Here is a 6,539-nt window from a genome sequence, read left to right on the forward strand (position 1 = left end):
ATCACGCCACACACACAGGGTTAGTGTTGGGAAAGACGATTCATTGAAATGAGTTGAGACACACGGCTCAGCTGAGTGAAGTGTGTTGAGTCAGTGACTCGACACTCGAGTCACGACTCATATGGAATTGCAGGCACAGGGAGTTGCAGAGGCTCAGCCACTCAGTGTGCTCTGGAAGACAGGAAGTAAGAGTGGCTGGGCTCACAACTCATTAATGGCCAGATTCTCTAAGCTTGAAAAGTGATAAAATGGAGAGTGATAAACAGCCAGCCAATCAGCTCCTACCTGCCATGTTACAGGCTGTGTTTGAAAAATGTCGGGCAGGAGCTGATTGGCTGGCTGTTTATCACTCTCCATTTTATCACTTTAGAAGCTTAGAGAATCTGGCCCTTATTATTACAGGCACAGAGAGAGACAGTGCACGGCTCACAACACATTTAGGGAGTTGCAGAGGCTCAGTCCCTTGCTGCTGGTTAGTATCCAGCTTTAATAGTGATAGTGCAGTTCATCTGGCAGAGGCAGGCAGCTGCTTATGCAATGAATGTTAATAATATACCAACATAGATTCAGTGTTATGTAATTACTATGTAATTTACAATTTTTATTTTAATATTCGGTGGGCTTGGATTTACATCCCCTATTAGCCTGCAGGGGGTGTGCCACAGTCACACTGGCTGAGCTGAGCACAGTGCACTGCGGAGGCTGCTGCTGCTGATTCTGATCCATCAGCGAGTCATCATGATCACTACTGAATAACTGAGCCTGCACACAGTGAGAACTGTCTCAACTCTCACTGCAGGCTCAGGGATTCGTCCAGGGCACAGCAGCCCTGCACGACTCATTATGAGTCGTGTGAGCTAAGCTTAGAGCTCATGTCCCTGCCTCCCTCCCCACTAGAAGTTACCCAGGTTTGCTGGCCAATAATAGCTGAGCTCACTGCTCAGCCCCGCCCCCGTGTCATTGACTGACATGTTTCATCACCAATAAAATTATCTCCACTCTTCCAGGCCCCCCTCTGAGGCAAAGGGAGTTGGGACTCGGGACTGCTGTCTCTGTCTGCACTAATGCTGCTGCTGCTGCTGCTGTCTCGACTCATCCAACAGTGAGTGGCTCGAATCATGTATTCAGCTTAATGATTCGAGTCACTGGGTCGAGACAGCGATTCACTAGCCATCTCTACACAGGGTCCCGCACTTATAAGTAGGCTGAGCTGGCGGACCATCGGGCCCCCCCACCATCCATCTCGGTGTCATCGGCGTAACATGGCAGGTGGAAATGGCTGGGCAGATTGAAAGCAGGAAAGAGGCATCTTGTGAGTCACAGCAGCAGGGAGACGGTGGTCATGATGCTGCGGGGGTCTGGTTATACCTGTAGTTGTGGGTGGTGATGGACATGTGCATTAGGTTGTGCCTGCGTGTGCACACCTGGCACACCCTGTGCTCACGCCTATGAGTGCCGGATGGGACAGGACTCAGGAGGCAGGTGGTGACACTAATCAACTAAAAATGCAAAGGCAACATGCACAGTTGGCTTTCTTTTTAAAAGAAAAAAAAAGGGGGGGGGGGGGGGATATTATTTGGTCCACACATATCTCTTCCAAAGATACTGTATTACACCTTGAATTTTGGTATTCCATATTGTTCTTTATTGCTGTGATTTCCCGTTACATATAAGGGGTGGTGCTCCCTGTCTAAATACGTGTCACTAAGAAACAAAGACAAAAGAAAGATACTTGTACTGGTGCACTCTCTGGATTCTATATCTGGGCTCCAACGAAAAAGGGTTTATTAAAAATGAATTTTTATTATGATTCTCATAAAATTCCCATTAAGTCGGGTATATTCCTTCATGTGTTACTAATTAGAATTAAAGATAAAGTTATTCTAAAGAAGTGCGAAAAGTGCTGAAAACAGTGATAAAAAAAAAAGAGTTTATTTTGTTTGGTCGTGGTGTTTTATGTCTATTGGTGACTCAAATAAAATCATTTATTAATTTATTCTGTGTGTTGTTATTTGTTCAGTTTTGATGATTTTCATCAGAATATTAATCCCAGTCGACATGTTAATGCAAAAAATACGACCCTATCTCACACAAGACACTACCAAATCTCTTATCCATGCACTCATTATATCCCGCATTGATTATTGCAATATTCTCCTAACTGGTCTTCCCAAGAACAGACTCTCACCACTACAATCCATTTTAAATGCTGCTGCGAGGCTGATCTTCCTTGCAAGACGCTCATCGTCTGCTGTTCCACTTTGCAAGTCCCTCCATTGGTTGCCTGTATCTTACCGTATTCAATATAAAACACTTCTACTAGCATATAAAGCTATTACCCATACTGCACCAGCATATATCTCTTTACTTATCTTACAATATCTCACATCTCAACCGCTCTGCTCCGCACAAGATCTGTGTCTCTCTTCTGCACGGATCACTAGCTCCCATTCACTATTACAGGACTTTCATTGGGCTGTTCCCATCCTATGGAATGCCCTTCCACGCACAATAAGACTCTCCACCAGTCTTCAAACTTTCAAGCGTTCCCTGAAAACTCACCTCTTCAGGCAAGTTTTATTTTATTTATTTCAGTTCTACACGCATAACCCTCTGAGGCACTTATGTATTATATAGATCGCTTCTCGGCCTTTTGGCTAAGATCAAGTGTAGTATCTGTTCTTATCAGTTTACTCTGAGAGGCAGCTCTGCTCCTTGTTTCTTGGACCGACAACGGTCCTTCTCAGGGCTACCGCTGCCAGGCCGAGAAGAGCGAAAGAGCGAAGACGTCGAGACTGCGAGGAGGAGAAGACATCGCTGAAGAGGGAGAAGCCGGAGAAGACTGAGGGTCAGACTTGCTCTGCTCTGCCCTCCGTAGCGACCGCCGACCCCTCCGCCTCTCGACGCCGAGGAAGAAGCTCCGCCCCCGACTGCGAGGAGAAGAGAATTTTGCCTGAGGAGGGAGACAACGCACCCTAGCCACCTGGGAGAGGCAGACTTGTTTGCTCTGCCCTCTCGAAGCCTTGCAGCACTCCCGAGCTGCCTAGGAGGGTCAGACTTTTGTGCTCTGCCCTCTGAAGCCTCCACCGCTCCGGAGCCGTCGCCGAGGGTCAGACTTTCTGCTCTGCCCTCCGAAGCTCTGCAACGCTCCCCAGCCTCCGTGGAGGGTTAGACTTGCTTTGCTCTGCCCTCTGAAGCCGTGCATCGCTCTCTAGCCACCTTGGAGGGTTAGACTTGTGTTGCTCTGCCCTCTGAAGAGATCTCCTCCTTCCCCTCCTGCCGGGGTCCCGGAAAAGACCCTTTTGCCCCGAGAAGCCGGAAGGATGGCCACAGCCTCCGCTCCAGCCCCCCTCGCCGGGAAGAAGGGCAAGTCCCCGGCCGAAACCCCAGCAAATGTGGCCGGCCCCAGCTCCTGCCCCCCTTCAGGGACACCACCAGCGGTGCCCGCCAGGGATGGCTCCAAGGCTACCCCAGCCCTGGAACCCTGGATGAGGCAAACCGTGGTGATGAAGCTGAAGGAGGTGGACGGACGGGTGCCGGACCTTTCGCTGGTGCAATTCTGCAAGATGATGGTCCTGGACCAAGGATTCTCGGCCCCCGAAGTCCTCAGCACCCAGACCTTCATCAAGGGGATCTTTTATGTCACCTTCCCCACCATTGCCATCTGCAAGAGGTATTGGGATGCGGTGAAAGCGGCGAAGCCTGATTCCCCTCTCTCTCGCTTTGTAGGCAACTGCCCTATTCAAAGGGAGGAGAGGCGGTTGATGGTTTCAATGCGAAGTCCACATGTGCCTGCCAAAGACATCGTCACGTTCCTGAGCAGATCCTGCACGGTCATCAGGGACCCCACAAGGGTCCGGCTGAGCAACGGGCTCTGGGACGGAAAGTGGTCGGTGGTGGTCAGGCTCCACAAGGACACTTCGTGCCCAGACGGAGTCAAGCACCTTAAACAGTGCTTCTCCCTGGGGGGAACCGCTGGACTCATCTACTACGCGGATCAACCACGCACCTGTTGAAAGTGCAGTGGGAAAGACCACGTGGGAAGAGAGTGCAAGGTCTCGGCATGCAAGTTCTGTCACGTGGCCGGCCACGAGGCAAAGGACTGCCCCACGAAGCTCGTCTGCAACCTGTGCGGCAAAGGAGATCACCTCTACAAGGCATGCCCTGACAGAGCGAGGTCCTACGCTGCAGCAGTGAAGGGAGTTACCCCCATGGTACCTCCCCAGCCGGTACAGAAACAGCCGAAGCCGAAGCCGCAGAAACAAGGTGGTAAGAAACCCTCCTCTGCCCCTGTCATTCCCACCCCTCCTCCCCTACCTCCCTCTGTGACAGCACCCCCCTCCACTGCTGCTCACACCCCTCCCTCACCCTCCCGACCTCCTGCCCCACCCACCCCTCTACCCTCCACCCCCTCTGTCCCTCTCCTCTCCGAGGAAGAGTTTCCACCCCTTGCCTCTGCAGGTCCGACCCCGCTGAGACGGAAGAGGAAGGTGTTGGAGAGCCCAGCTGCCGACCCGGAAACTTCCAAAAAGGCAGCAGTTAAGTCGGTGGAACCACCCCAGCCCGCCCCCACCCTCGAGGAGGAGATGGCGGCCTTGGTGGAATGTTACGATGAGTTCGGGCCAACTGAACTTGTCTGCGACAGCGACATCGACCAGCTGCTTGGCATTACGGAACCAGCCCATGAAGGAGATCCAGCTGCAGAGCCGGAAGCTGCGCCCCCCGATGGGAGTGGTAACGTAAATGTATTGTAACCTAACCTGCCCTTTCTCTTAACAGATGGTAGCTTTTAATATTCTTACCATTAATGTGAGGAGCATTAAGGATAAGGCTAGGAGACAGTCTGTTTTTACTTTCCTTGACATTCAGAAATGTGATGTATACATGTTGCAGGAATGCTCTCTCCCTTTCTCCAGGTCCTACAAGCACCTGGCCCGGCAGTGGTCCCATGGCCCGTCCTACTGGTCCGGTGGAGGTGAGTGTAAGTCTGCAGGGGTAGCCATTCTGATCAGGGGGAGCCTCTTCACGCTGGATTCTGTTCAGGAGCTTGTCTGCGGCAGGTTACTTGTCGTAGACGGCTCCTGGGCAGGGGAGCCTATCAGGCTTATCTGCGTGTATCACCTATCAAGAATGAGCGTTTGGAACTATTCCAGACCCTGCGGACCCAGCTCGCCACCACCAGGGCTGTAGTGATGGCTGGAGACTTCAACTGCCCGATCGAAGGGGATGGAAGAAGCACCTGCAACTCTGCGAAGCTGGACATCACGTCCAATCTGCTCCGGGAAATGGTGGCCGAAGCGTCACTGCGGGACGCTGTGGGCTCCATGGGGGCCGGCTCCGTGAATTTCACGTGGAACCGCCCCGATGGCTCTGTGTGTTCCCGCATTGACTTTGTGTTCACCTCCCGGGCAGTGCAGCAGGTTAGGCATTCTATGGTTCCCTGCTTCTTCTCTGACCACAGGGCCATTCTCTTCCAAGGAATTCTGGGCCATGGTTTTCCATCTGGCCCAGGCTCCTGGAAGTTGAACTGTGCCCTGCTGGAAAGGGAGGAGGTATTGGCTGAGCTTAAGGATGCCTACATCACATGGAAAAATGACAAATGTTATTTTGACTGTATGTCTGACTGGTGGGAATATGCCAAATCTAACATCCGCAGTTTCTTTCAGGTCAAAGGGCGTATCCAGGCATGCGACCGTAAGAGGAACCTCAGAAATCTGCAGCGTGAGCTCCAGTCCCTGGTGGACCTCCAGCGGTGCGGCTGGGACGTGAAGGACGACCTGGATGAGACCAAAAAGAGCCTGAAAAGGCACTTTGTGGAGGAGTCCAGACGTATCGTCTTACGTTCCAAGGTGGAGAATCTGGAGAAGGGTGAGAAGTGTTCTTCTTTCTTTTTCAGGAAACTCCACTCTGGCCACACGCCCCTGACCGAGCTGCGAGATGAGAATGGCATTCCCAGACAGGGGAAGGAGGGCGTGATGAAGGTCGTCCGCGACTACTACAGCGACCTCTACTCCCCTAAGACGACTGACAACGACATGGCCGACAAGTTCCTGTCAGGTATCACTAACCCTATTGATCCTGCAGGCAGATCGGCGCTGGACGCTCCCCTGACGCTGGAGGAGGTATTCTCTGCCACCAAATCCTTTAGGCAAGGCAGGACTCCAGGTAACGATGGTCTCCCAGCTGAGCTCTATGTAGCGCTGTGGGATCTAATCGGCCCGGACCTGCTCGAGCTGTATGAGGAGATGGTGGTGGAGGAAAAAATGCCTCATTCGCTGAGGGAAGCGATGATCACGATCTTGTATAAGCGGAAGGGGGAGAGATGTGAGCTGAAAAATTGGAGGCCCATCTCTCTTCTGAACGTGGACTACAAGATCCTCGCCAAGGTACTGGCCAATAGGCTGAAGGCTGTCATCGGACAGATTGTTCATCCGGATCAGACCTGTGGTATACCAGGCCGCAGGATCGCAGACAGCCTTGCCCTTCTCAGGGACACGGTCCATTACGTGAAAGATCGTAATGTGCGCACGGCCCTGATC

General features: G+C 52.2%; 1 pseudogene; it reads left to right on the forward strand.

Annotated features, from left to right (window-relative positions):
* Positions 1 to 2,637: 2,637 nt before the first annotated feature.
* Positions 2,638 to 2,744, forward strand: LOC146046466 (U2 spliceosomal RNA; annotated as a pseudogene).
* The last annotated feature ends 3,795 nt before the right edge of the window (positions 2,745 to 6,539 follow it).

The sequence above is a fragment of the Crinia signifera genome, chromosome 11 (assembly GCF_055691185.1).
Source record: "Crinia signifera chromosome 11, ASM5569118v1, whole genome shotgun sequence".
Taxonomy (NCBI): domain Eukaryota; kingdom Metazoa; phylum Chordata; class Amphibia; order Anura; family Myobatrachidae; genus Crinia; species Crinia signifera.